At 36.7% G+C, this 14758-nt stretch overlaps 1 non-coding gene across 1 annotated transcript; it reads left to right on the forward strand.

The window, feature by feature from the left end:
* Positions 1–11086: 11086 nt before the first annotated feature.
* On the forward strand, positions 11087–11193 carry LOC139886692 (small nucleolar RNA R71). Its single transcript, XR_011772566.1, has one exon. It is a non-coding gene; the product is annotated as a small nucleolar RNA R71 (small nucleolar RNA).
* Positions 11194–14758: the final 3565 nt, after the last annotated feature.

The raw sequence follows: 14758 nt of genomic DNA on the forward strand, positions 1-14758 counted from the left end.
TTATGTAATGGTCGTGTGTAAACAGGATATTTTAGATTATCATTATTTGATAATCTACGTAAAGCTTTTTAAACCTTTATTGATGAAATAAAGGTTATGGTTTGTTTTAAAATGAATGCAGTCTTTGAAAAACGTCTCATATAGAGGTCAAAACCTCGCAACGAAATCAATTAATATGGAACGTTTTTAATCAATAAGAACGGGACATTTCAGTTGGTATCCGAGCGTTGGTCTTAGAGAACCAGAATTTTGCATTAGTGTGTCTTATCGAGTTTGTTAGGATGCATTAGTGAGTCTGGACTTCGACCGTGTTTACTTGAAAAATGATTGCTTAACAAATTTTGTTGGAAACTATATATTTTTAACATGTGAATATTATGTGATATATTAATCTCTTAACGCGTTTGATATTATGTGATAGATGTCTACCTCTAGAACAAGTCCCATTGACTCACCTAATAATAATGAAGAGTCAAATGTAAATTGGAATGATTCGTGGACTGATTCACAAGTTCCCGAAGAGGAACCGGAAGAAGAGTCGGAACCAGAAGAAGAATCGGAACCGGAAGAAGAATCGGAACCGGATGAAGAAATAGAACCGGTGGGGGAAATAATAAAACGGTTAAGTAAAAGAAAATCCTCAACCAACCGACTAAGGTTAATTATGGTCAATGGTGTTTCCGCCAAGGAAGCAAAATATTGGGAGGATTACCAATTCTCCGATGAATCGGATTCCGACGAGAATTCCGATGATGTTATAGAAATTACCCCAACTGAATTTAAAAAGGGAAAAGAAAATAATAAGGGAAAGGGCATAAAAATAGAGAAATCTAATTCCAACCCCGATGAACTTTATATGTATCGTCAACCCCCGAAGTCCTTAAGTTGTAACAATGACCCGGGAACCTCTAAACCACCAGGTTTTTCTAAACCAATGTGGATAACGACGGCTCGTATTAGGGGAACATCATATATCCCTAGAAACTTGGCAAAACGAACCAAAACTGAAGAAGAAGAAACAAGCGAGTCGGAATAAGATAGCTGTATTCGTGTGGTGTAATATATGTAATATAGTGTGCTTATGCTTTATGATATATGTAAAAATTGCTTGTATTAATAAGTATTTTTTTATGAATCTAACTCTTGTCTATTTTACAGTATAAAAACACAAAATGGATAGACAACCCAATATTTTAAGAGACCTACCCGGAGACATGATTGATGAAATCTTGTCTAGAGTCGGTCAGAATTCTTCGGCACAACTATTTAAGGCGAGATCAGTTTGTAAGACATTCGAAGAACGTTCCAAGAATGCCTTGGTTTATAAAAGGCTTTCGTTCGAAAGATGGGGGATATCACATTGGGAAATCCATAAGTTACGATGTGTTTACTTTGACGCATATATTGCGGGGAACCCAAATGCTATTTTACGCAATGGGTTAAGAAATTATTTTGACTCAATATATCCGAATATTGGACTTCGTGATTTAGAAAAAGCGGCTAACATGCAACATAAAGAAGCATGTTATGCTTACGGATTAGTAATGTTCGCTTCTCACCAAAGTGAGAACAAGAACATCGGCCTACAACTATTAAACAAAACGTTCCCACAAGTGACGGAGTCGGTAATTGGGGTAAGAAATGAGGTTTTTAGATTGTTACGGGACTGTTGGACATTACGTAACCCTCGTCCCTTTGACGACGTTACAACACGCTATCTTATCAACGGCCATAACGGTTATGTTCCACAAGACCAAGGATGGGAAGTAGTCCTAGTAAAACCAGAATGCATGACTTGTTTCTGGACGTATGAATTACGTGTCTTTATTGCCTTTGCTGAACGACTTGTGTACTAGCTAGAATTATCTTCACAACTATCTTGTATCAAAGTTATTGTGTGCTATATTTCATGCTTTATGTAAAATAAGCGGTATTGTAAGTTTGTAAAATATTGTATAAAAGTTTGAACGTGAAATATTATTATAATCAGTTTTTCATATAGAATTGTAGTAGTTGAATTGTATATTAGCTACTAAGTATGAACTTAACGGGTAGGTACTACCCGAATTTAAACTTATAAAACGCTAATATGAAGAAAAAGCTTTTATAAATGAGTTCATATTATGCTACGAAATACTATTAACTACTCTTAATATTCTGTATGATTAACTTGTTCCATTTGACTATTTTGAAGGAAATGGCACCGACTACTCGACACACCGTGAATATGAATGAAGAGGAATTCCGTACTTTTCTAGCTTCAAACATAGCTGCAGTACAGGCTGCGCTACATACCAACAATAACCTTGGATCTAGCAGTACAGGAAATCGTGTAGGATGCACCTACAAAGAATTCACTGCCTGCAAACCTTTGGAATTTGATGGAACCGAAGGACCGATCGGATTGAAACGGTGGACCGAGAAGGTCGAATCGGTGTTTGCCATAAGTAAGTGTACTGAAGAGGACAAAGTGAAGTACGCTACGCATACCTTCACAGGTTCTGCGTTAACATGGTGGAATACCTATCTAGAGCAAGTGGGACAAGACGATGCGTACGCACTACCGTGGTCAGCATTCAAGCACTTGATGAACGAGAAGTACCATCCCAGAACCGAGGTCAATAAGCTCAAGACAGAACTTAGAGGGTTACGAACCCAAGGATTTGATATTACCACGTATGAAAGACGATTCACAGAATTGTGCCTATTGTGTCCGGGAGCGTTCAAAGATGAGGAAGAGAAGATCGACGCGTTTGTGAAAGGATTACCGGAAAGAATCCAAGAAGATATAAGTTCACACGAGCCCGCCTCCATACAACAGGCATGTAGAATGGCTCACAAACTAGTGAACCAGATTGAAGAAAGAATTAAAGAACAGACTACTGAAGAGGCCAATGTGAAGCAAGTCAAAAGAAAGTGGGAGGAAAACGGTGATAAGAATCACCAATATAACAACAACAGCAATTACAACAATAATCGCAACAATTATCCCAACAATCACAACATCAATCGCAACTACAACAAACGGCCCAACAACAACAACAACAACAACTACAACAATCATCCCAACAACAATAATAACCGCAACAACAACAACAATCAGAAGCAGCTATGCCAAAGGTGTGAAAAGTATCACTCGGGGTTCTGCACCAAATTTTTCAATAAGTGTAAAAGAAATGGTCATAGCGCGACGAAGTGTGAGGTCTACGGACCAGGGGTTAATAGAACGAAAGGAACAAATGGTGTCAGAACGAGTAATGGTGGAGCAAGTAGTGTCGGAGCAAGCTATGCCAATGTAGTTTGTTATAAATGTGGAAAACCGGGCCACATTATTAGAAATTGCCCGAACCAGGAGAACTCGAATGGACAAGGCCACGGAAGAGTTTTCAATATTAATGCGGCAGAGGCACAGGAAGACCCGGAGCTTGTTACGGGTACGTTTCTTATTGACAATAAATCTGCTTACGTTTTATTTGATTCGGGTGCGGATAGAAGCTATATGAGTAGAGATTTTTGTGCTAAATTAAGTTGTCCATTGACGCCTTTGGATAGTAAATTTTTACTCGAATTAGCAAATGGTAAATTAATTTCAGCAGATAATATATGTCGGAATCGAGAAATTAAACTGGTTAGCGAAACATTTAAGATTGACTTGATACCAGTAGAGTTAGGGAGTTTTGATGTGATAATCGGTATGGACTGGTTGAAAGAAGTGAAAGCAGAGATCGTTTGTTACAAAAATGCAATTCGCATTATACGAGAAAAAGGAAAACCCTTAATGGTGTACGGAGAAAAGGGCAACACGAAGCTACATCTTATTAGTAATTTGAAGGCACAAAAACTAATAAGAAAAGGCTGCTATGCTGTTCTAGCACACGTCGAGAAAGTACAAACTGAAGAAAAGAGCATCAATGATGTTCTCGTCGCAAAAGAATTTCCCGATGTATTTCCGAAAGAATTACCGGGATTACCCCCACATCGATCCGTTGAATTTCAAATAGATCTTGTACCAGGAGCTGCACCAATAGCTCGTGCTCCTTACAGACTCGCACCCAGCGAGATGAAAGAACTGCAAAGCCAATTACAAGAACTTTTAGAGCGTGGTTTCATTCGACCAAGCACATCACCGTGGGGAGCTCCTGTTTTGTTTGTCAAAAAGAAAGATGGTACATTCAGGTTGTGTATCGACTACCGAGAGTTGAACAAACTTACCATCAAGAACCGCTACCCACTACAGAGAATCGACGACTTATTTGATCAACTACAAGGCTCGTCTGTTTATTCAAAGATTGACTTACGTTCCGGGTATCATCAAATGCGGGTGAAAGAAGATGATATTCCAAAGACTGCTTTCAGAACACGTTACGGTCATTACGAGTTTATGGTCATGCCATTTGGTTTAACTAATGCACCAGCTGTGTTCATGGACCTTATGAACCGAGTGTGTGGACCATACCTTGACAAGTTTGTCATTGTTTTCATTGATGACATACTTATTTACTCAAAGAATGACCAAGAACACGGTGAACATTTGAGAAAGGTGTTAGAAGTATTGAGGAAGGAAGAATTGTACGCTAAGTTTTCAAAGTGTGCATTTTGGTTGGAAGAAGTTCAATTCCTCGGTCACATAGTGAACAAAGAAGGTATTAAGGTGGATCCGGCAAAGATAGAAACTGTTGAAAAGTGGGAAACCCCGAAAACTCCGAAACACATATGCCAATTTTTAGGACTAGCTGGTTACTACAGAAGGTTCATCCAAGACTTTTCCAGAATAGCAAAACCCTTGACTGCATTAACGCATAAAGGGAAGAAATTTGAATGGAATGATGAACAAGAGAAAGCGTTTCAGTTATTGAAGAAAAAGCTAACTACGGCACCTATATTGTCATTGCCTGAAGGGAATGATGATTTTGTGATTTATTGTGACGCATCAAAGCAAGGTCTCGGTTGTGTATTAATGCAACGAACGAAGGTGATTGCTTATGCGTCTAGACAATTGAAGATTCACGAACAAAATTATACGACGCATGATTTGGAATTAGGCGCGGTTGTTTTTGCATTAAAGACTTGGAGGCACTACTTATATGGGGTCAAAAGTATTATATATACCGACCACAAAAGTCTTCAACACATATTTAATCAGAAACAACTGAATATGAGGCAGCGTAGGTGGATTGAATTGTTGAATGATTATGACTTTGAGATTCGTTACCACCCGGGGAAGGCAAATGTGGTAGCCGATGCCTTGAGCAGGAAGGACAGAGAACCCATTCGAGTAAAATCTATGAATATAATGATTCATAATAACCTTACTACTCAAATAAAGGAGGCGCAACAAGGAGTTTTAAAAGAGGGAAATTTAAAGGATGAAATACCCAAGGGATCGGAGAAGCATCTTAATATTCGGGAAGACGGAACCCGGTATAGGGCTGAAAGGATTTGGGTACCAAAATTTGGAGATATGAGAGAAATGGTACTTAGAGAAGCTCATAAAACCAGATACTTAATACATCCTGGAACGGGGAAGATGTACAAGGATCTCAAGAAACATTTTTGGTGGCCGGGTATGAAAGCCGATGTTGCTAAATATGTAGGAGAATGTTTGACGTGTTCTAAGGTTAAAGCTGAGCATCAGAAACCATCAGGTCTACTTCAACAACCCGAAATCCCGGAATGGAAATGGGAAAACATTACCATGGATTTCATCACTAAATTGCCAAGGACTGCAAGTGGTTTTGATACTATTTGGGTAATAGTTGATCGTCTCACCAAATCAGCACACTTCCTGCCAATAAGAGAAGATGACAAGATGGAGAAGTTAGCACGACTGTATTTGAAGGAAGTCGTCTCCAGACATGGAATACCAATCTCTATTATCTCTGATAGGGATGGTAGATTTATTTCAAGATTCTGGCAGACATTACAGCAAGCATTAGGAACTCGTCTAGACATGAGTACTGCCTATCATCCACAAACTGATGGGCAGAGTGAAAGGACGATACAAACGCTTGAAGACATGCTACGAGCATGTGTTATTGATTTCGGAAACAGTTGGGATCGACATCTACCGTTAGCAGAATTTTCCTACAACAACAGCTACCATTCAAGCATTGAGATGGCGCCGTTTGAAGCACTTTATGGTAGAAAGTGCAGGTCTCCGATTTGTTGGAGTGAAGTGGGGGATAGACAGATTACGGGTCCGGAGATTATACAAGAAACTACCGATAAGATCATCCAAATTCAACAACGGTTGAAAACCGCCCAAAGTCGACAAAAGAGCTACGCTGACATTAAAAGAAAAGATATAGAATTTGAAATTGGAGAGATGGTCATGCTTAAAGTTGCACCTTGGAAAGGCGTTGTTCGATTTGGTAAACGAGGGAAATTAAATCCAAGGTATATTGGACCATTCAAGATTATTGATCGTGTCGGACCAGTAGCTTACCGACTTGAGTTACCTCAACAACTCGCGGCTGTACATAACACTTTCCATGTCTCGAATTTGAAGAAATGTTTTGCTAAAGAAGATCTCACTATTCCGTTAGATGAAATCCAAATCAACGAAAAACTTCAATTCATCGAAGAACCCGTCGAAATAATGGATCGTGAGGTTAAAAGACTTAAGCAAAACAAGATACCAATTGTTAAGGTTCGATGGAATGCTCGTAGAGGACCCAAGTTCACCTGGGAGCGTGAAGATCAGATGAAGAAGAAATACCCGCATCTATTTCTAGAAGATTCGTCAACACCTTCAACTGTTTAAAATTTCGGGACGAAATTTATTTAACGGGTAGGTACTGTAGTGACCCGAACTTTTCCATGTTTATATATATTAATTGAGATTGATATTTACATGATTAAATGTTTCCAACATGTTAAGCAATCAAACTTGTTAAGACTTGATTAATTGAAATATGTTTCATATAGACAATTGACCACCCAAGTTGACCGGTGATTCACGAACGTTAAAACTTGTAAAAACTATATGGTGACATATATATGGATATATATATAGTTAACATGATACTATGATAACTAAATATATCATTAAGTATATTAACAATGAACTTCATATGTAAAAACAAGACTACTAACTTAATGATTTTTAAACGAGACATATATGTAACGATTATCGTTGTAAAGACATTTAATGTATATATATCATATTAAGAGATATTCATACATGATAATATCATGATAATATAATAATTTAAAATCTCATTTGATATTATAAACATTGGGTTAACAACATTTAACAAGATCGTTAACCTAAAGGTTTCAAAACAACACTTACATGTAACGACTAACGATGACTTAACGACTCAGTTAAAATGTATATACATGTAGTGTTTTAATATGTATTTATACACTTTTGAAAGACTTCAATACACTTATCAAAATACTTCTACTTTACAAAAATGCTTACAATTACATCCTCGTTCAGTTTCATCAACAATTCTACTCGTATGCACCCGTATTCGTACTCGTACAATACACAGCTTTTAGATGTATGTACTATTGGTATATACACTCCAATGATCAGCTCTTAGCAGCCCATGTGAGTCACCTAACACATGTGAGAACCATCATTTGGCAACTAGCATGAAATATCTCATAAAATTACAAAAATATGAGTAATCATTCATGACTTATTTACATGAAAACAAAATTACATATCCTTTATATCTAATCCATACACCAACGACCAAAAACACCTACAAACACTTTCATTCTTCAATTTTCTTCATCTAATTTATCTCTCTCAAGTTCTATCTTCAAGTTCTAAGTGTTCTTCATATATTCTACAAGTTCTAGTTACATAAAATCAAGAATACTTTCAAGTTTGCTAGCTCACCTCCAAACTTGTAAGGTGATCATCCAACCTCAAGAAATCTTTGTTTCTTACAGTAGGTTATCATTCTAATACAAGGTAATAATCATATTCAAACTTTGGTTCAATTTCTATAACTATAACAATCTTATTTCAAGTGATGATCTTACTTGAACTTGTTTTCGTGTCATGATTCTGCTTCAAGAACTTCGAGCCATCCAAGGATCCGTTGAAGCTAGATCCATTTTTCACTTTTCCAGTAGGTTTATCCAAGGAACTTAAGGTAGTAATGATGTTCATAACATCATTCAATTCATACATATAAAGCTATCTTATTCGAAGGTTTAAACTTGTAATCACTAGAACATAGTTTAGTTAATTCTAAACTTGTTCGCAAACAAAAGTTAATCCTTCTAACTTGACTTTTAAAATCAACTAAACACATGTTCTATATCTATATGATATGCTAACTTAATGATTTAAAACCTGGAGACACGAAAAACACCGTAAAACCGGATTTACGCCGTCGTAGTAACACCGCAGGCTGTTTTGGGTTAGTTAATTAAAAACTATGATAAACTTTGATTTAAAAGTTGTTATTCTGAGAAAATGATTTTTATTATGAACATGAAACTATATCCAAAAATTATGGTTAAACTCAAAGTGGAAGTATGTTTTCTAAAATAGTCATCTAGACGTCGTTCTTTCGACTGAAATGACTACCTTTACAAAAACGACTTGTAACTTATTTTTCCGACCATAAACCTATACTTTTTCTGTTTAGATTCATAAAATAGAGTTCAATATGAAACCATAGCAATTTGATTCACTCAAAACGGATTTAAAATGAAGAAGTTATGGGTAAAACAAGATTGGATAATATTTCTCATTTTAGCTACGTGAAAATTTGTAACAAATCTATTCCAACCATAACTTAATCAACTTGTATTGTATATTATGTAATCTTGAGATACCATAGACACGTATACAATGTTTCGACCTATCATGTCGACACATCTATATATATTTCGGAACAACCATAGACACTCTATATGTGAATGTTGGAGTTAGCTATACAGGATTGAGGTTGATTCCAAAATATATATAGTTTGAGTTGTGATCAATACTGAGATACATATACACTGGGTCGTGGATTGATTCAAGATAATATTTATCGATTTATTTCTGTACATCTAACTGTGGACAACTAGTTGTAGGTTACTAACGAGGACAGCTGACTTAATAAACTTAAAACATCAAAATATATTAAAAGTGTTGTAAATATATTTTGAACATACTTTGATATATATGTATATATTGTTATAGGTTCGTGAATCAACCAGTGGCCAAGTCTTACTTCCCGACGAAGTAAAAATCTGTGAAAGTGAGTTATAGTCCCACTTTTAAAATCTAATATTTTTGGGATGAGAATACATGCAGGTTTTATAAATGATTTACAAAATAGACACAAGTACGTGAAACTACATTCTATGGTTGAATTATCGAAATCGAATATGCCCCTTTTTATTAAGTCTGGTAATCTAAGAATTAGGGAACAGACACCCTAATTGACGCGAATCCTAAAGATAGATCTATTGGGCCTAACAAACCCCATCCAAAGTACCGGATGCTTTAGTACTTCGAAATCTATATCATATCCGAAGGGTGTCCCGGAATGATGGGGATATTCTTATATATGCATCTTGTTAATGTCGGTTACCAGGTGTTCACCATATGAATGATTTTTATCTCTATGTATGGGGTGTGTATTGAAATATGAAATCTTGTGGTCTATTATTATGATTTGATATATATAGGTTAAACCTATAACTCACCAACATTTTTGTTGACGTTTTAAGCATGTTTATTCTCAGGTGATTATTAAGAACTTCCGCTGTCACATACTTAAATAAGGACGAGATTTGGAGTCCATGTTTGTATGATATTGTGTAAAAACTGCATTCAAGAAACTTATTTTGTTGTAACATATTTGTATTGTAAACCATTATGTAATGGTCGTGTGTAAACAGGATATTTTAGATTATCATTATTTGATAATCTACGTAAAGTTTTTTAAACCTTTATTGATGAAATAAAGGTTATGGTTTGTTTTAAAATGAATGCAGTCTTTGAAAAACGTCTCATATAGAGGTCAAAACCTCGCAACGAAATCAATTAATATGGAACGTTTTTAATCAATAAGAACGGGACATTTCAATTTAGGGCCTAATGCACACAAATAAGTACAAGGGCCAAAACAAGTTCAAAAAGGGGTGGGGGTGGGTGCAATCGGCCGAATGGCCCATTTGTGGTGTCCCGGGCTCGTTTTGCTTAATTAAATGTTCGTATGGTTCATTTATGGTACCGTTTAACCTTACGAATTGTCGGAACGTTAACCGAACGTTTAAACGCATCAACTAAGTTTAATTTATTAAAATCTATAATAAATTAAATATATTTCTCAATGTTAATAATTATTAAAAATAATTATTTATTTAAAATCCGAGTGATTCGTAGTCCCGACAGACACCTTTTTGCAGTTATTAAAACCGTTTTGTTTTCTACGTATTTCATCAGTCGAAATAAATTACGCAATTAATATCCCATCATATTAATTCAAGTAATCCACAAAGGATCAAGTATGCATTTAATAGTTAAACACATAAATCTAGTAATCACCGTTAATTTAATTTAAATGTAGTTAAATAAAAGTGACGAAAAAAGTGAGGTTGTTACACGTTGATGCGTGCGTGACAATACATCTTTTACCCTCTAAATTTATACAAGATTTAAATATTACAAATAAGCACACACAACTAATGAGCACTTAGAACCCGGTTATTATAGCACTTTAATGTAAGTATTCTTATCAAATTCATCCCAAGAGATTCAGCGTAAGTCGGATATTTGAAACTATCAATTGTTCTAGGGTTTGTTTGATTGGGGGGTTTTGATTGATATCAACTAACAACTAAAACTTGCACAATTAAACAAACCTAATTTTATCAATTAAACTAGTAACGAAAAACAAGTAGCGAAGTATTAAGACTTAAAACAAATTATCTAAGACGTGTCCTTGCTAAATCTCGCGGTGAAGGTGCCCATTCATATGTGTTGACTGAGATATCTTCTAGCATAATTTCGGCCGCATTTGGTGATTTGTACATAAATACCGCACCGGATGAAGAATCAAGATATCGCTTTGTTAACATATTACAACCTCGATAGAATGTGTTGATATACTCCTTCTTCATCAAACCATGCGGTGGGCAAGCTCTTAGTAGCTTCTTGAATCGTACCCATGCATCATACAAACTCTCCTCACTATGTTGTGTGAACCTATTATTCTCCATTCTAAGCCTCTCTACTTTTGTCGGTGAAAAGAAATGATTGATAAACTCGTTTGTTAATTCTTGAAAATACCTTATGGAATCGGATGGTAAACTTCGCATCCAAGCTTTTGCATCTCCTTTAAGTGTGAAGGGGAATGCCCTTAGTTTAAAAGCGTCATCGGTGACTTTTTTGGTTTTGTAAATATCACAAAGATCATTAAAGTGTTGAATATGTTCGAACGGATTTTCTTCTATTAACCCATGAAAGTATGTATCCTTGATCAACGTGAAAACGTTACCCTCGATCTTCCAATTATCCGCTTCAATTGGTGGTTTTATGATAGCCGGTGCTATCATTGTTGGTGCAACCAATCTAGCGTTCCACATTGGCGTGTCGTTTGGATCATTCAATATTTCTTGATTAACCGGAGGACCATTAGGATCGCCCTCTTCATTGTGAATCGGATTACCGTTTGGATCCATCGCTTATAAACCAAATGGCAAAGCTTCGAAATTCTTTCTTAATACCCTTTCTTCTCTACGATTATAAACCCCGTGCACGTGTCTTTCCGGATCGGAAAATGGTTGTGTGAATTCTTGATCCTTGTGAGACCTTGTTTTCATACACCAAAGGTACCTATCCTTCAATCACAACACAAACACAAGCGGTTTCTAAGCGAAAATAATAATATAAAATGTGAAAAGTAACTTACGTAAGGGTGAACCCCTACGAAATGATCGAACAATCAAAAGTTAAGTCAAATAATCAACTAAGCTAGCCGCATCCCCAGCAGCGGCGCCAAGAAAGTGTTGATGCGTTGTAAGACCAGTTTATTCGTACGATGTATATATGTAGAGCACGTACGACGTATAACGAATATATATATATATATATGTGTATCGAGTAAGTATATATGTTGCATGTATGTAAATACAGTACGAGAGTGATCGAAGGGTTGTTATACGTGTTCTAGAGAGTATATACGTCTAGTGTATAAAGGGTACGAGACGTGTTCGTGTGTTGGGGTTCAAGTACGCGAAAAGTGGACAAAACCCACACTAGGTCGCGGCGCGGTATTGAACACAAATCAAGATCAGACAGCATGTAACCAAGACCACCAGACCACACTGTAGGTCGCGGTGCGGAGAAAGAAGGCCGCGGCGCTGCTCTTCTGGGAGTCTGGTTCCGGATTTCGTAGTTTTAAGGGTTTGTAGGGGCATTTTGGTCATTTTGCGCTTGTGCCAGATTTGTGTCCATAAACCTCATCCACCCATTTCATTTTCTTATTTTCTTTTTCTTCTCCATTTTCTCTCATTTCCTTCTAAAACCCCAATTGATTCAAAGTGTGATTTGGAAGGGAAGAAGCGGGATTCGATCTTTGGAGCAAGAAGAAATATTGTTCTCCTCGTTCTTAGCTACAAGTTGATACTAGCGGTAAGCTCTAACTCCGAATTTCATTTTCGTGTTAATCATCTAAATTTAGGGCTTTTGATTGTATGTTCATAAATAGAACCCCACTAGTTGTTAATGGAAGATGATAACTAGGATTCGGGTTATAAGTGTTGAAGGCGGGTTTTGGGTTTGGTGAGCGAGTTTAAACCTGTAAGGCTTGCAAAGAGTGAATAATCACTAGTATTAGTGATTATTGAAGTAGTGGAAACCATTTGTGTACATTTGGTTGACTAATTTTGAATGGAGTCAAAATTAGGGTTTGTTGGTAATTTCGATTTGATTATCATATGTGTAAGGTTTATAAACTTAAATTGAGTTAAGTTAATGTATAAACTTGTGTTGGTGGCGTTTTGAAGTCAAAACTTGTAAATGTGAGAATTTGACTATGTAAAGGGTCAAAATGGGTTTTCAAGCGAAACATGAGTTAAAATGCGGTCGAGTGCTAAAGTTGGTACATTTAGGTATTTCGGGTATGCGGTAGTTGGTCTTGTTGGTTTCGGACCTTCGAGTAGCGTTAAAAGTGCAAAAGGGTGTGATTTGCACTTCTTGTTCATTTGGTCGAGAGTCCAAATGAGTTTGTATTGATGATTATGTGATAAATGGAATAGGTACGTTCCATTGGCGAGTTGCGGGATTGGTTTGCACTTCATCGAGGCGTTTAAGGTGAGTGTAAATTTACTATATGTGTATGTATGCATAGGATGGGTGTGTGTGTGTGGAGTGACCCTTGCTCGGGTTTACTCTATGTTTGTGTGGGAGAATGGACCCCTCTTGTGCTTCGGGTCCATGTGATATGCTTATGCGTTTTGGGTTATTACCCTTGATGTTGTGATTGGCAAGCGTGTTGGATAAACCCTTTGGCGATGGGTTTTGCTAGCATTTGTCGTGGAGATGATTCGAGTAGTGAGTCGCGTGATGTTCGGATTCACTAAGGCGCGTGAAGTTCGGCCAACCCTATTGTGATGTTTGACTAAGGTATGAGTCGCGCGATGTTCGGATTCATAAAGGCACGAGAAGTTCGGCCATCCTTAATAGTCAAGTTGTTTGAAGGTAGTGAGTCGCGTGAAGTTCGGATTCACTAAGGCGCGTGTAGTTCGGCCAACCTTCATGTGGTTTAGGTTAAGGGGTTAAACTTATTGACGTTGTTGATTATATTTATTGTATATGTGTATATACTTATTGTTGTGTTGTAGTTAATCTTGGGGCGTTAGCTTGGTGATTACGTAGCGTGTAGCTACTTTGTGTATGTGCTCTTTTGTAGCTTGTTTACCATGCGGAGGTGGTATGTGTTTACTTTTGTGCTTAGTGATGCGTAGTCATTTTATGCATATGTATGTGTATAGTACCTTTACATTCACTAAGCATTAGCTTACCCTATCGTTGTTGATATTTTTATAGGTTCGCGTGATGGCGGCTCGGGTAAGCGTGGGGATTAGAGATATTGGCTAGGTTGCTTTAGAAGATCTTTCTTTTGGACTCGATTTAGGATTGGGTAGCGTAGTCCCAATCACCATGCTCGGTTTTGTGTTAAGTAACTAGTCGGGTCATGTGACGTATATTAGTTTAGTCAAATGGGTCATGAGTATAACCCGGTTTATGATTTAATTATGAAATGTACGTTTTATTAAAGTCGTTAGACGTAATGTGAAAACAAATACGTTTTGAAATTGTGTAATGGGACCTAAAGTGTTATTTAATGTATATTAAAAAGAAAAAAAAATTATGGGCCGGAAATGACGGGTTGGGTCGTTACATGCGTGGCGTGACAATACATCTTTTACTCTCTAAATTTATACAAGATTCAAATATTACAAATAAGCACACGCAACTAACGAGCACTTAGAACCCGGTTATTATAGCACTTTAATGTAAGTATTCTTATCAAGTTCGTCCCAAGAGATTCGGCGTTAGTCGGATATTTGAAACTATCAATTGTCCTAGGGTTTGTTTGATTGGGGGGTTTCGATTTGAAATGTCCTGTTCTTATTGATTAAAAACGTTCCATATTAATTGATTTCGTTGCGAGGTTTTGACCTCTATATGAGACGTTTTTCAAAGACTGCATTCATTTTAAAACAAACCATAACCTTTATTTCATCAATAAAGGTTTAAAAAGCTTTACGTAGATTATCAAATAATGAT

This window comes from Rutidosis leptorrhynchoides, chromosome 1 (assembly GCF_046630445.1).
Source record: "Rutidosis leptorrhynchoides isolate AG116_Rl617_1_P2 chromosome 1, CSIRO_AGI_Rlap_v1, whole genome shotgun sequence".
Lineage (NCBI taxonomy): Eukaryota > Viridiplantae > Streptophyta > Magnoliopsida > Asterales > Asteraceae > Rutidosis > Rutidosis leptorrhynchoides.